General features: G+C 33.1%; 1 protein-coding gene and 1 long non-coding RNA gene across 26 annotated transcripts in view; both read right to left on the minus strand.

The window, feature by feature from the left end:
- The window catches only part of LOC148597446 (uncharacterized), a 127248-nt gene that overhangs the window by 68118 nt on the left and 41060 nt on the right, over positions 1-18070 (minus strand). The window lies entirely within an intron of this gene.
- LOC148597448 (uncharacterized) overlaps positions 1-18070 on the minus strand; it is a 37459-nt gene that overhangs the window by 8715 nt on the left and 10674 nt on the right. For 15 of the 20 annotated variants that reach the window (XR_015918877.1, XR_015918873.1, XR_015918891.1 and 12 more), the window contains 3 exons: positions 15664-15750; positions 13918-13996; positions 620-735 (listed from right to left, as the gene is read on the minus strand). This is a non-coding gene — a long non-coding RNA (uncharacterized LOC148597448). Of the gene's footprint in view, positions 1-619; positions 736-1774; positions 1888-13917; positions 13997-14772; positions 14871-15663; positions 15751-18070 lie in introns of all 20 variants that reach the window. The other 5 variants (XR_015918885.1, XR_015918884.1, XR_015918886.1 and 2 more) reach the window with 4 other exon arrangements.

Consider the following 18070-nt stretch of genomic DNA (forward strand, 5'->3'; position numbering starts at 1 on the left):
ATCTTTGACGATATACACATATATATATATATATATGAAATCCATATCTCTCAAACCTGTGCATTGGGGACAAAATCAGAATATTTAAAATTGCGTGTATGTATTTTAATGGTTTTAAATTGTACCAGAAAAAAATGGATTGATATTCATTTTGACGAATCTGAGTTTTGTGAATACATAATTGTCAGGACATGTAATGTAGAATGTGTCGTGAAAAAGATATCACGCTTCGTAGAGACATTTATAATATCCCTGTTTACATTAACTGACATTTGTATGTAATGTGAAATTCGAATTATGATCTGACGATGCTAAAGTACATTATTGATTGTTTGATAAGAAGAAATGCTATATAGAAAAAAGCAGCCCTATTAGGGTATACAAGAACTTATGTTTTAGTGAATATTAGAAAGCAACGCCATTATGCAAATATTCTCTAGATTTCGCTCAGGACTTTAGGGAAACCTTTCCTAGAAATGTGCTAGAAACATAATTTTACAGTATATTTTAAATCAGGCCTTTATATAAAACAATAAGTATTCTTCTTTTTTTTTAGGATATAAATATAAGTTTCTATTAGCCATTTGTCCTATCTATTCAACATTGTACTTCAATTTACCTGTGTTTTTAGCATAAAATGAAGTAGATAGCTATCCCAGTTGCTTCAGTTTCTTCATTTTCAATTCTTTTTTTTTCAACAAATGTTCCAAATAGACAGTGTCATTTTCCTCGACTCTGCAAACAAAAAGAATTCTGTTTATGGAAGACAAATATATAATATAAATTTCATAATTTGTATTCAACAACACAAGACAGGGATTTTTGTTGAAAAAAATTATATTTTTCAAAATCAAATTCTAACCTAAAATGGGTCATTTAGGCATCGGCCCCCAAGATGAACTTTTTGAAAATTTTGATCTGATTTCGTTTTTCTAAATTCTCTTTCAAAAATTTACTTATATGAAATTTGATTTAAAAAAAAACAGACAGTGATTTTCGTGCTGAGTAAGTGTTTCTATTTACAAATGATTTTCAAAATAAGACCAAAATATAAATTTAGGCTGAATAAAGCATCTCAGTGACCGTTTCGAAAAATGATAACATTCAATAGTGATTGAATTGATTAATTAATTCAGCAACGATGTTAGAATTGTAATACACAGATAGTGCTTTAATTGTACAAGTAATCAATCATTTTTTTTTGTGCGATGTACATTGTTAAAAGGTCTTTATGTTTGGTTCAATGTACAGGAGATTTTTTTTTACTTATACTTGGCATTCATGACGTTAAATTTAAATTGTAATTCGATTAATTACAATTGCAAAATATATGTAATTCATTTAATTAAATGTCCGAACTCATGTAATGGCAATAATAATTTGACTGAAATATTATTCATATATTAAGTTTTAATCAATTATTATCAACCCTTATTGACAGTTTTTTTTTTCGATCGAAAATAAGGTGATTTGTAACTCATACATCCTTCGATTTTACATACTCGTACGAAACAATTTATTCTTTCTATTGTGAATCTATTTTTGACGACCATACAGTTATGACATATTTCAGTCTGAAATGCGTAAATGTTCATCTTAAAAAGTCACTTTGAAATATGGCATTTTTCGCTAGATATAGAGGGCATTTTATCGATATAACTAATGTAGTAAGACAGCAAAAACAAATTTTATCTCATTGGATTTGCGATGCAATTAATGACAAGACGACGTCATTCAATAATTGTGAACAAACATTTGTTTAAAAACATTTTACCTCTATTCACAAGGCGTGATATAATGCAGACCGCAATCTTTCATGTCTATGAGATTTTATCCATGTGGTGACATGTCACTTCATTATAGAATTAAATAGTTACGCCTACAACTCTGAAATAGTTTTGTTCTTCATAGTCGTTTTATGGCATATTTATTTACATGGGTCAGATAGATAAAAGGCGCTTAACAATCTAAACCCCGTCTTGTTTGTACGCTTGTTCAAAAAAATCTAAGGACATTTTACAAAATATGAACCACATCCTTGTGTATCCTATCCATGAATAGATTTGTTTTTATCAATTAACGTGGATATTAGAGTCACACGATTGAAAGCAAATATTTAGAATTATGTATTTTCTACTTTATGTATCAAGTATTTGAAAACCCAAACTTCGACTAACTCAATTATATAGGAGATTTTGTTTTAACTGACGCACATTATTTTCATTCAAGTTTGTATCATCAATTAAATGGTTAAATTGAGATACACTAAATATTTCAAATGTCTTCTTTTCTGTACATTAATTATATATTAATGACGCCTCCTTTTTTTTATTGAAATGCCTAATACCTACAATTACTCCCCAACTTGTTAGGAGGGAGACATGCATTTTGGAGAAAAAAAATACAAACTAAATATTTTTACCGGTCATTATTTTTGCCATACAATCAACCATGTAAACGCGATATTGGCAACGTCTAAGGACCGGATGTGCAGATTTTTTTCTCCTAAACGAAGATTTTAGAGAATTAATGTGATAAAACTCAAGTTTTGGGATATTCCGACGAATAGGAGACATGGGAGCATGGACCAGGTGCACCGATAGGGTAAGCGGCCCCTGCTTTTCTAGAAACACCCACCGAATTGCTCATAAAAAGTCAAGTCCGGGGTAGACAAACGAGGAAAGGCAAACCATGACCCGTTGAATAACTCAGTTTTCATGGTGCTGATGGATACATCATAACAATCCACGAGTTCATGATGACGACCATAAAACCTCTGTAGTGATGACTTCAATCTTGTAGCAATATAACCCTGTTCCAGAAGCCTATTTGTCAGACTTTTAGGGCGATACAAAAAGTCTGCGTAGTTTTGGCAAGCTCTGGCATAGCGTATGAGTTGTGATATGAACACTCCATACGCAGCAGCCGAAGGGATGTTGCCACAGATGAAAGGAAAGTTGACAATTCTGAATGAAAAGTAATCACATTTGTGGTAAAGTTTGGTCAATAATTTTCCTTTACCATCGATTTCGAAGTGTAGCTCAGGAAATTAGAGCTTTTCATAGAATTTTGATGGCAAGTCGAATGTTATTCTTGTAAATTAATTGATAATATACGTTTAATTTGCTCCTGGCATAATTACAAGCAATCACCATCTATACCCCCTACGTCACGTAAAGTCTACAACAATTCGTCAACGGAATAGAATTTTTTCTTAAGTCCATTAATTGCTTCTGCAACACTTGCTGCGGCTATCACTGATGGTTTGTGCATAATAAATCCCATTTCAGTAAATTCCATACGTAAATGAATTTTTGAGCATGTCTTGTCTCGCAAATTAACTGCAATTGTCATTAAATTCAAAAAATGATCAGAAAATCAGTAGGTGTAACGGATAACAATCCCCAGTTCAGTGTTCTCAAAACTGATGATTCCATTGCATACATGTCTTTCAGGGTGAAATAATTTCCTGCACATGAAATAAGTTTTTGTGGTTTTATTGGATCTGTTTTCCCTAGTTTTGATGCAACAAGTAATCAAACAGCCCCCAAAAGTTGCAGTTGTGTCCGATCAATATCTATCAATGACATGTACCTATCAATATAATTCACTGCTAGAAGTGCTACATTATCCGTTGATTCTTCTTCTTCACATAATTCAATCATCCATTCGATTGTCAATTACGTACGTACGGTTTAATGTCTGTTTGAATAATTTGAAAATAGTTTTCTTTTGGACGATACCTGCCCTCTGTGGCAAACAAAGTTGTCAACACTTTTCTTCCGACAGATGCGATATTTCGTTGACATTGTACTGAACCGTTTGAAATTCAAAGGATTTAAAGTTGGTGCATACAGGGTTATCTAATTCAGATTCATAACATTCTAAATCCATTTTCTACATTATAGTTTATAAAAATAACATCAATAAAGTCTCGTCAGCTCACGAGGTGTGCCAGTTGCAAAACCAAAATAATCCAGCCCATATTTATAGTCTATTTCCAACATTTAGAATTATTATTGTGAACAATCAACAAATCAAGAGTGCATAAATGCACTCGTAAATATCGGATATTTCCTTGCTTTTATTATGATTATATCAAAACTTTCCTATCATTCTAGGTAAAGGTGAATCAAAATTAATTGTCCATCATAAGGTACTGTATAAAATGATTTAACAAATAAAATTTAATTGGTCAAAAAGCCACTTAAAAGCGCTTTAACAGAAATCGTTCGACGTTCTCAAGGCAGCTAGCAATATAATCAGGACGCTCTTAATTATGCAAATATGATTAGCCTTACAGCTATTATCATTAAAGTAAATCATAATGTGATCTTAAAGTCAATAAGAAGCAACACTGTTGGTCCATTTTTATCTTTTTGGTAACATATGGATGTTTATATCAAATCTCTTTTTATAAGTTTAAAACAAAGTGAGATGAGTATCAATTAATGTTTGAATTGATAGATTGAAAGGCCACAATTTTATCCATTTAAGATCTCTTGCAAAGTTCTATACCTCAACATTTTTATTACACATCACACCATTCCCTATCCCAGTTTTCTACATTGAAAAAGATTAAGTACATAAGCATAATGTACATTTCAAATTAATACAATAACACAATATTTGAGTAGTCAACACACCTCAGAGAGAGCAAAACGCCCTAGAGAAAAAAAAAGAATTAAATATTGTTCACTGTAAAATATTATGTCATGAATACTATCTATGGTTGTACCAGAATACAAAATGTCCCCTCCCCAGCTAGGTAAAGGAAACTGTACACATTAGATGTGATGTTTTCGGTGGGAAAGTGCTATTTCACATAGTATGACAATGTTATCAATAGTGCTCGAAATAGATGTGATGAGCATGTATGATTTAGGTACAAATGTATCAAATATAATGGGCATATATATATATAATAGGAGTGCTGCTGGCGTCTTTTGTGATGGGCATGTACAATTTTGTGATGAAAAGGCTGTTTCAAGTAGTATCGCTATGTTCAGAGTACAGTCTATTTCAGATGTGAAGAGGGTATATGTTTGATTTGGAAAGTGATACTGCAAATAGTACGGCCATATGAAGAGTACAATTCACATCAGATGGTTTCTTTTCAGAAGAAATTACTAGTCTCAGTAGTAAGCCAAATTATGCCAACATTCCGTATTATATGTGATGACTTCGTACGTGCCATTTCAAGTAGTATGGTCATGTTAAGTGTACAGTACAATCAGATGTAATGAGCATGTTTGATTTTGGTAGGAAAGTGCTTTTTCAAGTGGTATGGCTATATTAATAGTAGGGTTTGAATAACATATGATGGATATGTATGATTTTGGTTAGGAATTGCACTTTGAAGTAGTATGGCAATAGTTATAGTACAGTCCGCGTCAAATAAGATGAACATGTATATTTTAAGTAGGAAAATGCTATGATAGGTATTATGGCTATGCTAAAAATACGGTACAAATTTGATGTGGTGAGTGTAAATGTTTTGGGTAGGAAAGCGCTAGTTCAAATAGTACCGATATATTTTGAGCACATACGAAAAAGACGGAATCAACAAGTACACTTTTTGTATGAAAACCCGTTCTTACGTTGCCACTCAAGGTTTAGAGTGCATAAGGTATGGTTCGCTATATCAAGAGGACGATACAAATCAGATATAAGAACATGTATAAATATGTATGAATTTAGTAGGAAAGTACTATTTTAGCTACCTGCCCATGTCAGCAGTAGAAGTCAGAGAAAATGTAATGACTATGAATATTTTGGGGTAGGAAAGGGCTATTTCAAGTTATTTGGCTATATTGAGAGAGAAGTCGGCAACTGATGCGAGAATCACATATGTGTTTGGTAGTTAAGGGCTATCTCAAGTGATTTGGCCATATGATGTGTACTGTCCACATCAGATGTGATTTTTTCGGTGGGAAAGTACTATTTCACATAGTATGACAATGTTATAAATAGGGTTCGAAATAGATATGATGAACATGTATGATTTAGGTACAAATGTATCAAATATAATGAGCATATATATTTATGCTGGAAAGTGCTGTTTGAAGAAGTTTGGCTATATATATTAGGAGTGCTGCTGGCGTCTTTTGTGATGGGCATGTACAATTTTGTGATGAAAATGCTGTTTTAAGTAGTATGGCTATGTTCAGAGTACAGTCTATTTCAGAGGTGAAGAGGGTATATGTTTGATTTGGAAAGTGATACTGCAAGTAGTATGTCCATATGAAGAGTTCAATTCACATCAGATAGTTTCTTTTTAGTAGAAACTACTAGTCTCAGTAGTAAGCCAATTTATGCCATCACTCCGTATTATATGTGATGACTTCGTACTTGCCATTTCAAGTAGTATGGTCATGTTAAGTGTACAGTACAATCAGATGTAATGGGCATGTTTGATTTTGGTAGGAAAGTGCTTTTTCAAGTGGTATGGCTACATTAATAGTAGGGTTTGAATAACATATGATGGATATGTATGATTTTGGTTAGGAATTGCACTTTGAAGTAGTATGGCAATAGTTATAGTATAGTCCGCGTCAAATAAGATGAACATGTATATTTTGAGTAGGAAAATGCTATGATAGGTATTATGGCTATGCTAAAAATACGGTACAAATTTGATGTGATGGGTGTGAATGTTTTGGGTAGGAAAGCGCTAGTTCAAATAGTACCGATATATTTTGAGCACATACGAAAAAGATGGAATCAACAAGTACACTTTTTGTATGAAAACCCGTTCTTACGTTGCCACTCAAGGTTTAGAGTACATAAGGTATGGTTCGCTATATCAAGAGGACGATACAAATCAGATATAAGAACATGTATAAATATGTATGAATTTAGTAGGAAAGTACTATTTTAGCTACCTGCCCATGTCAGCAGTAGAAGTCAGAGAAAATGTAATGACTATGAATATTTTGGGGTAGGAAAGGGCTATTTCAAGTTATTTGGCTATATTGAGAGAGAAGTCGGCAACTGATGCGAGAATCACATATGTGTTTGGTAGTTAAGGGCTATCTCAAGTGATTTGGCCATATGATGTGTACTGTCCACATCAGATGTGATTTTTTCGGTGGGAAAGTACTATTTCACATAGTATGACAATGTTATAAATAGGGTTCGAAATAGATATGATGAACATGTATGATTTAGGTAGAAATGTATCAAATATAATGAGCATATATATTTATGTTGGAAAGTGCTGTTTGAAGAAGTTTGGCTATATATATTAGGAGTGCTGCTGGCGTCTTTTGTGATGGGCATGTACAATTTTGTGATGAAAATGCTGTTTCAAGTAGTATGGCTATGCTCAGAGTACAGTCTATTTCAGATGTGAAGAGGGTATATGTTTGATTTGGAAAGTGATACTGCAAGTAGTATGTCCATATGAAGAGTTCAATTCACATCAGATAGTTTCTTTTTAGTAGAAATTACTAGTCTCAGTAGTAAGCCAATTTATGCCATCACTCCGTATTATATGTGATGACTTCGTACTTGCCATTTCAAGTAGTATGGTCATGTTAAGTGTACAGTACAATCAGATGTAATGGGCATGTTTGATTTTGGTAGGAAAGTGCTTTTTCAAGTGGTATGGCTACATTAATAGTAGGGTTTGAATAACATATGATGGATATGTATGATTTTGGTTAGGAATTGCACTTTGCAGTAGTATGGCAATAGTTATAGTACAGTCCGCGTCAAATAAGATGAACATGTATATTTTGAGTAGGAAAATGCTATGATAGGTATTATGGCTATGCTAAAAATACGGTACAAATTTGATGTGGTGAGTGTAAATGTTTTGGGTAGGAAAGCGCTAGTTCAAATAGTACCGATATATTTTGAGCACATACGAAAAAGATGGAATCAACAAGTACACTTTTTGTATGAAAACCCGTTCTTACGTTGCCACTCAAGGTTTAGAGTACATTAGGTATGGTTCGCTATATCAAGAGGACGATACAAATCAGATATAAGAACATGTATGAATATGTATGAATTTAGTAGGAAAGTACTATTTTTAGCTACATGTCCATGTCAGCAGTAGAAGTCGGAGAAAATGTAATGACTATGAATATTTTGGGGTAGGAAAGTGCCATTCCTAGTTCTTTGGCTATATTGAGAGAGAAGTCGGCAACTGATGCGAGAATCACATATGTGTTTCGTAGTTAAGTTCTATCTCAAGTGATTTGGCCATATGGTGTGTACTGTCCACATCAGATGTGATGTTTTCGGTGGGAAAGTGCTATTTCACATAGTATGACAATGTTATCAATAAGAGTTTATTTCAAGTGATATGGTCATGTTGAATCAGATCGGATCGAATAAACAGCTTTAAACAGGGTTATAACTTTCTTTTTTGAATTGTTAGGTCGTGTTAAGTGGATGTTCGAATTAGATTTTACGAGCATGAATAATTTGGGTAGGGAAGTACTACTACAAGTAGTATAGCTATGTATAGAGTATATAATAAACATGTTGAATTGGATTAAATTAATATTTGAAGGAGAATGACTATGCTAAGAATGCGATTAGAATATGATGTGATGATATGGAAAGAAATGAGTTTTCAGTAGTATGGATGTGTTGAGCGATCGGTCATCATCAGATGTGATGTGATATTATGATTTTGGTAAGAAAGAGCTCTGTCAAGTAGTATGGCCATATTTAAAGTACAGCCCACATAAGATGAAATCAGGATGGATGTTTGAGTAGGAACGTGCTATTGTTATGTTAATAATACGGTATGAGCCTTATGTTTTGGGTTGAAAAGTGCTAGTTTACGGTAAAGCTATGATAAGAGAAGAGTTCAAATCAGTTTGATAAACATGAATGATTCTGAGTTAGAAAGCGCTGTTTCAAAGAGTGTTATCATGTCAGGAATATAGTTCACTTTACGTCAGATTTAATAATTATGCATGTTTTGAGTTTAAAAGTGCTATTGAAATATTTAGATTAAAGTTTTAATCTGATGCAATTATCATGTGTACAAAAACTTTATCTCACCAAGGAACGTGCTATTTAAAGTTGTTTGGCCATGTTAAGAGTAGGTTTTGAATCAGATGTAATAAGCAAGGATGCTTTGTGTAGGAAAGTGCTGCTTCAAGTAGTATGATCATGCTAAAAGTACGGTTAAAATCAGGTGATTGTTTGTGTAAACATGCTATATAATAAGGACGTGTAAAGAGTACAATAAGCGACAGATGTGATAAGCATGTACATTAGGAGGTAGAAAGTTGCTTTGTCAATTAGTGTCGCTACATCAAGAGTATAGTCTGCATCAAACTTGATGAGCATATATGTTTTGGGTCGGATAGTTTTTGTTTAAGTGAAATTAACATGTTTAAAGTAATATTCGAATAAAATTTCATGAGCAGGAATAATTATGCGTATGAAACTGTTATTTTAAACGTAAGGCCATGTTAACAGTACCATATGCAATAATCATGCACATTAAGGGTATGGAATTGCTTTCCAAATAGAGTGACCATTTTAAGAGTAGCGTTTGAATCGGATCTGATGTAGGAAGGTCATATTTAAAGTATCAAATATGGTGAGCATGTATAATTTAGGTAGAAAAGCGACGTTCGTAAGTAGATTGGCCAAATTCAGAGTACATTCAATCAGATGTGATGAGCATTCATTTATTTGGTAGGAAAACGTATTTGCACATAATGTTGCCATATACCGTCATTATCAATTACCATTTATAATTTTGGGTAGGAAATGCTATTTCACGTGAAATGGCCATGTTTATAGTAGGTTTCCAATAAGATGCGATGAACGAATATTACTTGGGCAGGAAAGTACTATGAACATTTCAGAAGTACTATCTGTAGCAGTTATGATGAAAATGTATGTTTTGGATAGGCAATTTTTTTTCAAGTAGCATTGAATGTTGCGGATACAAACCGCCTCTGATCAAAAAAGCATGTTTGTTTTCAGTGGTATTATGTTGTTTTTTTTTTTTTTCATGTGGTATATGTATTTCATTGTAAAGAAAAAGGTTTTCAACATATGTCATAAGAATGCACGTTATTATGGTCATGTTAATTGTACGGTTTACAACAGCTGTGATGTTTTGGGTAAAAAGCGCACTTTCATGGTAAGAGCACGGTACAAATCGAGTGTGAAGAGCATGTATGATAGGTAAACGGTACTTCATGAAGTATAGCTATCTTAAGATTGATTGATTGATTGATAGATTTAATGTTGGAGTCTAACTACTGAGCAGCGACATTTTAGGTATATCCAGGCGATGAACATGAAATGAAGAATGGGACGGGACACAAGGATGATAGAGTCGGCAAAGTTTGATAGCCTCTGGAAATAGGGAGAGGAGGGTAGGGTTGGGCAATTCATCCTCCTGTGGCGGAGCGCAATAGTTCCTACTCCGATAGAATACCATAGAAGGGTTCTTTAACATGCGAGGAACAAGGCATTTTTTCAAACACGTTGCACCACTATGGTTTGTGGCCAGGTTTTCCGTATTATTGCCTGACGACTCCAGCATGTGGCATGCCTAGGGTACACCATTCCATCATTCGGGCACCACTTTAGACTTCATACAATTATGCCTCTTGAACAAAGGTATGTTGCTAACAAAATACTCCAATGTCAGATTATTTAAAAGTAAACATTTAATAGTATAAAGATGCTAACAATGTTCCGCGTTAGTGATCATAACTTGGAACTGGAACATGGTAGATATAAAAATATACACCGTTAAAAGAGAAGTTGACAAATATGCAAAGTTTTAAATGAGTTTTCAATTGCAAAATAAATGAGGGGTTAAGGGCAAATTAAAAAAAAAGTTTCGTCAGATAAATTCCCAGATTTTCGCCAACTTGACTCTTTTGATAAACCTATTCTTATTCTAAATTAAGATATGGGTGTATTACCCATTGTTGTAGATTTAATGAAGCAGTCTTTAGAAGTGTGAAAATGAGGTCCACATTGGTTAAGTGCATACGTATTTAATCATTTTTTATTTCATTTCTATGTTTCAATAGCTTAATATGATATAGTGTTTCTATTTATATTGTATTTGTTTCTTTACTTATCCCATAAGGGGTCAATAAAAATATTATAAATATTAACTAAATCAATAAAATGATGACTAAAACATACATTTTATTCAGTGATATGAAACGCTCTTTTGAATTCTGAACAAGTTTAATCTAATATTGGTCTGAATTGAAACTTGTAACATTAATATCACAGTGCAAGGCAAAATAAACTTCACTCCCCATAGTGCTTATTACCAGATACCCTCTTTTGTAACGTACTAGGTGTTTTACTAGTTTACAATTCGACCTTGATATGAATGATGAGTGATTTCATATCATTGCAAGCCTCGTTATTTTTTATTTTTGGAAGGAAATGGCTGTCAATCAACATTTAAGCTTTGCATTTCAGTTCAACAATGAACGTATGTGTTTGATTTACTACAACCCTAAATAATAGTTGACTGGTGTGTCGTAATTCATAGTTGTAGGTAGAATTTTACTATCTCGTTACTACCAATACGTTTGAGTTCAAAATTTGTCATTCATTCAATTGCTTGCTTTACTTGAGACTGTTAATCAAAACTTCTTATCTATTGCTTAGACATGAAAATCAGTTCAATATTTGGTCTAGTACACAAGTTACAGAAAAAATGATTTCGTAAAAAGGTTAACTGTTATTGACTCTTGAAACGCACACGAGGGCCGATTGCAGTGTAAGTTTTATAATTCAACAAGGACATCATAATTTGCAAGTATACTTGCAATCTTGGTCGGCCGAAGATTTAAACAAAACAGGCATAACGACATGTATATGCAAATGGTGTTTCAAAATGTGAAAACAAATACTATGTGTGTTAACAACAAGCGGGTTACGCAGGGTCTTGTACAAAACTTTGTATTGTACACTCAAGAAAACTACAATTTAATATTCATTGCAGGATGTTGCTACGATCAAATTTAAAATAAAAGGCAGGATTGAAATTATCAGACAATAAAAAATCATAACAGTCATAAAATAAAGAAAGGCAGGACTGATTATTGTTAATATATATTTTTGCCTATATTTAAAAATTTATTCATTTAAGAGTCAACTTAACATGTAAGGTTGACTGTACGATTCATGAAAAATGGTATAATTTCCGTGTGCGAAATGTAATTTAGTAATCTGGTGAGAAGTATACGAAATATCGCATATTGTTCAAAAGTTTTACAATATTGTTTGATGTCAATGATTTGAACCGTTTCGTCTAACAACCACTTTCACATTGAAACAAAACATTTATTTTTATAGTTAAAGTAAAATCAAAATCAAGGCAGATATGATATATTGAAAATGTAAATATAAACAAGCTTAATATCACCTCTGTTTTGTCCCTGATGTTGGGTTAATAAAAAGTAACACGGATGGTTCGATTGATCGTAGCACAGTTCGTATGCTTGTACTACCTTATACAAAGATACATGTATTAAGATCCTTCAAAACATCATTAATAATTCTCTTAATGTTAGTGGTGCGTTTTGTTATATTAAATTGCATGATTTTATACTAAAACAAGCCGTCTGATATCTCACAAGCTGTCTTTGTCAATGGCACTTGTACATAGCTTTTTAGCAGATCGAATGCACTGACAAAATGTGCAATACCAATACTATCAGTGTGGTCGTCTTTTATAGGGAACGGATATGAGTTAAACTTTGAAAGAAAGTTAACCTCACAAAACACCCTAAAAATGCAAACGGTCTTTTAGGTTTAGGGAGCTTCATTCACTGGTACTTGGCCCAATAATATATTTTTATAGCATATATTAAATCTCTATTCTCACGACTTCCAGCTATAAAGAACAGCCAGTATAATGTTGCTGTTTTATAAAAACAACATCAACATTAAGGCAAGCAGCTATCTTAACAAAATCTGGCACGCATGCATGTTTAAAAATTTCAAAGGTGGGTCTCATTCAAAATTGTAACACTTATAGTGCAGATGAGCTTTGCTATGTGCAAAAAAATAATTTCAAGTATCTAATCAAAATATGGTCTGTTGGGGAGCGTTCAGTCATCTGTCATCAGTAATTACATTAAGGTTGTATTTACAGAGACCAGTTATTCATTCCTTAAATTATAGTGTAGACATGTTGTGATTAGAATGACAAATGAAATGTCATCAAATACTTCAGCAAGTTTGTTTTTATGTGATGTTTTTTACAGGCAGGGTGTTAAATGTTAAATTCTAACCCATTGATTTCTGATTATATCAATGGAATACCACATAGTTAGTTTTTTAGTAAATGTCAAAAAGTTCAGTCAACAAGCGAAAAATTACGATTTCAATCATTTAAATAAAACGTTACAAATTCCATGATTAAAAATTTCATTGAAAATGTTAATATCCATCGAGTCCAATGTACTATTCAACACTTAATTCAAGGTACAAATGTATGTATATAAGTCTAGTATTTAAAGAATTAAAGCACTTTTATAAAATAGCTCCCCCCCCCCAAAAAAAAAAAAAAAAAAAAAAACACTGATGAGTCGATTAAATTAATTTGAGTGTAAGGAATCCAGCATTTAAGTACAAAGTCAAAAATGTTCTAAAAATACTACGAAAGTTCTGGACCAATTTACATCATTGTAATGCATCATTAAAGAGTCGCGAAAAACAGTACTTGTTTGGTTATAAAGTCTAGAAAAAATCATTTATTAAAATAATATATTTACAATATTACTATTTTTGTATTTAGCAATAATAATCAAACAAGTATAATAGTAGCTAAAACATATTCACCTTGAATGTAATAAACATATATAGCATTCTAACACCCCCTAAATACAAATCAAAATGCTATAAAGCTTATAATATTGTAAAACATTCTTTTTCAATATTAATTTCTACCTAAAATATGGAATTGGTTGGTTTAGAAGATCTGGCCTCTCCTTGCACAGGACAGCTCCAACATAAACGTCGCTTGCGTCTACAAAAAGTATGAAAACATTTTCTTAATCTGGAGATATTAAGACCGGAAAACTAGTCAACAGTGATTTTATATTTTCAACAGTTATCTGGCATTTGCCATTCGACCGAAAGATGGGATTCTCACTAAAACTAAGAAGTTGTGTTAAATGTTCAACGGCAGTAGCAAAATTAGAAAACAAATTTCTATAGAAATCAAACATGACCATATACCTCATTATTTGCGTTGGAGTAACGAACTGAACAATTGCTTCAACTTTAGTAATAAGGGTTAGACGTGTTCTTGACATCTGCACCATGAAAACTGATTTATTCAACGGGTCATAGTTTTCCTTTCCTCGTTTGTCCCGGACTTGGCTTTTTATGAGCAAGTAGGCAGGTGTTTCTAGAAAAGCAGAGGACGCTTACCCTACCGGTGCACCTGGTCCATGCTCCCAGTTTTTAGTGGAGTCCGAGTTGCTCATTTGCTTTTGTTACTTTACTTTGTATGTATGATTTTAGTTACTTTATGTTCTTTGTTGTGTATGTCTGTTTTCCATGTCGGGTCTTTGTCCCTGCATTACATTATTTTGATTACCGCTATAACCTTGGTTCCCTTGATTAATCCTTGACCTATAGTATGCATTAAGTAGTCAACTGTTGATTTTCAAACTTCGAGATTAACAGTGAGATTAGCAGTTGATAACTTATCAGAAGTTCCCTCTAAATATTTGATGGGATCAGACCACCTATAACCACACACAATTAATCATCAATATACATGGTAAACAAACTTACACACTGTGCATCAAACAGTCACATGTGACGTGCTATTAGTATCTAATATTTCCAACAGTCCAATGACCATAAAAGGGACGACAAAAGATTTTCTCAAACTAGTCAAAAAGGAAAGATAATAGTTGACCGACGAAGAACATAACATAGTTTTATCAGATGCTCTTGTTTCCGTTAAAAAGGTGATTTATTGTCATTAAACAGTCCTAGTTTATACATCGCATCTTCCCATAAGAACCTGATATAAAGAATACTACCGACACTGTTGATTCGGCCTTATATCTTGACTAACACGTACAAATCGATGGTAAAGGAAACTATTGACAAAGAATACGACAAACGCGATGACTTTTCTTTCCGTATTGTCAACTTTCTTTTCAATTTCAAACTTTCTTTGCAACATTTCTTCAGTATTTGCGTATAAAGTTCACAAATCACAAATCATAAGTCAGAGCTTGCCGTTCCTACACAGACTTTTTGTATCACTCTATAATTCTTACAGTTAGACTTTTGGAAACATGGTTACTGATGCTTCCAGATTGAAGTCATCACAACAAAGTACATGGTCGTCATCAGGTACTCGTGGATAGTTACTGTGTTATCTGCACCATAATAACCTATTTGTTGAACGTCTATTTTTTCTTTTTTTTCGTCGACCTCGGACTTGACTTTTTATGAGCAACCAAGTTGGTGTTTCTAGAAAAGCAGAGGATGCCCACCCTACCAGTACACCTGGTCAATGCTCACAGTTTTAATTGTAATCGATAACATTCTTTTGATTTCCGCTGGAATCCTGGTTCAGTTGATTACTCTTTCTATGCATTTAAACAGTAGAAACCGTATTTCAATTGATTACAGAAGAGCTCACTGAATGTGTATTAATCTGATACTTACAATGTTTTATACTAGCAGTTACTCAACCTTATGAAACCATAATTCAACTCAAAAAAGTATAATTTGAGGATTTCTTCCGCCAAAATCCTGAAAAAAAATTCGATATCTATATAATGCCATTCTATTCCAGAATTTATTGAAAGCGAAATTCATAATCATTCCGGTATAAGGTTTAGCACTGTGTTAACAAGATGAGTTTATGCTTAATATCTAGCTAAGAATGACATAGAGTAAAAAGAAACAATGATTAACCCGAAATGACTGAAAGGTAAGATAAATATGCAGTGACAAAGTACTTTTTGTTGATAACAACACCTTGATTCTGCACATTTAGAGCAAGTACATGTTTTTATATCAGTTTCTCCCAAAAAGGTATAGTGTGAATGCAACATTTTTTTTTCAAAAGCACTAAACAATAATTTATTTACTACCCGTCATATGCTATCTTGAAATACAAATAAGGAATGTCGGATAACTTTTATAAAATAATGTATACAGAGGAAGATGTTTACAAAATGCTGGAATGTTTAATCGACAACATATTGGTCCAGTGTGGTGGACGTGTTTTTCAACAAACAGTCGGCATTCCAATGGGAACAAATTATGCTCCTTTTCTTGCTGATCTATTCCGTCACTCTTATGAGGCTGTCTGTATAGCTGATCTGATCAGAAAGAAAGATTATCGTTTGGCTAGATCCTTCAATCTCAGTTTCCACTATATAGATGACGTATTATCTTTAAACAATCCTAATTTCGGGGATTTGATACATCGCATCTACCCAAAAGTACTTGAGATAAAGGATACTACAAACACTGTGAAGTCAGCCTCATATCTTGACCTACACATAGAAATCGATGATAAAGGAAACCTATTGACCAAACTTTACGACAAACGTGATGACATTTCGTTCAGAATTGTCAACTTTCCTTTCATCTGTGGCAACATCCCTTCGGCTCCTGTGTATGGAGTGTTCAAATCTCAATTCATACGTTATGCCAGAGCTTGCCGAAACTACGCAGACTTTTTGTTTCGCGCTAGAACTAATAGGCTTCTGGTACAGGGTTATGTTGCTGCAAGATTGAAGTTATCACTACAGAAGTTTTATGGTCGTCATCGTGAACTCGTGAATCGTTATGGTGTATCCATCAGCACCAGGAGAACTAATTTATTTGACGGGTCATAGGCTTCTTTTCCTCGTCCGTCTACCCCGGACTTGACTTTTTATGAGCAACTCGGCGGGTGTTTCTAGAAAAGCTACTCTACCGGTGCACCTGGTCCATGCTCCCAGTTTTTAGTGGAGTCCGAGTTCCTCATTTACTTTTGTAACTTTGTATGTATGATTTTAGTTTCTTTATGTTCTTTGTTGTGTATGTCTGTTTTCCATGTCTGGTCTTTGTCCCTGGATTAAATTCTTTTGATTACCGCTATTACCTTGGTTCCCTTGTATACTCTTTCATAACGAATCGTTGGCTTTAGTAGAAAACAAAGAAAATAAAAAGTCAAAGAATTGTCCCTAACTCTTAGTAATAACACTTTCAAATAAACTCATATTTGCCCATGAAGAAAACATCTTTTTCGTTTTCTTATAAACTTACCATTATATAATGATATTATTACATCCAGTGCAAAACATTTTATACATATATGTTGGCGATTCAGAACATCTCAAACTGTCATGAATATGCCTATTTTCTGTTCAATAACACATCAGAATAAAGGGCTTTGTAGTTGATTTCTGCTGTAGTGCAAAGGACGGATACTTACGTTTTAACACAAGGGTTGTTGAACTTTTAATGCTTATCTTTGTTTCGCCCAAAAGAGTCTATTTTGAAGAAAGATTTCGCCCAAGTCCTTAAAAAGATACTGGATATTCATATCATGCCTTCGCTTTCCGATTATGTTTTGAAAGAAATTATTGTATACACTGATAGAACTACCCGCTGTAAAATGATTTTTTGTACCTTAATAATATGGTAACGAAAGATGATTCTCCCTATGACATGATTTAAATTTAAAGTAAATACATGTATGCAATTAACCTTACGAAACTATGTTTCGCACAAAAGAGCACAGTTTTTGAGTATTTGTTTCGTCCAAGTCTTGAGAAAAAATACAGGATATTTATATAATGCCGTTGTATTTAAGAATTTACTCAAATGAAAAATATACTAATTCTGATATAAAGTTGAGCATTGCATTAAAAATGAGTTTGTGTTTAATATCTAGCTAAGAATGAAATACAGTAGAAAGAGTCAATAATTAACACTAAAATGGTTGAAAAGTAAGATAAATATGCTGTGACAAAATAGTTTTTGTTTACAACATCGAGATTCTGTACATATAAAGCAAGTCCATGTTTTTTTTTAATTCAGTTTCTCTAAGAAAAAGGTATAGTGTGACTAAAAC

The sequence above is a fragment of the Perna viridis genome, chromosome 15 (assembly GCF_037379345.1).
Source record: "Perna viridis isolate PV_CMFRI_1.1 ecotype Kerala chromosome 15, ASM3737934v1, whole genome shotgun sequence".
Lineage (NCBI taxonomy): Eukaryota > Metazoa > Mollusca > Bivalvia > Mytilida > Mytilidae > Perna > Perna viridis.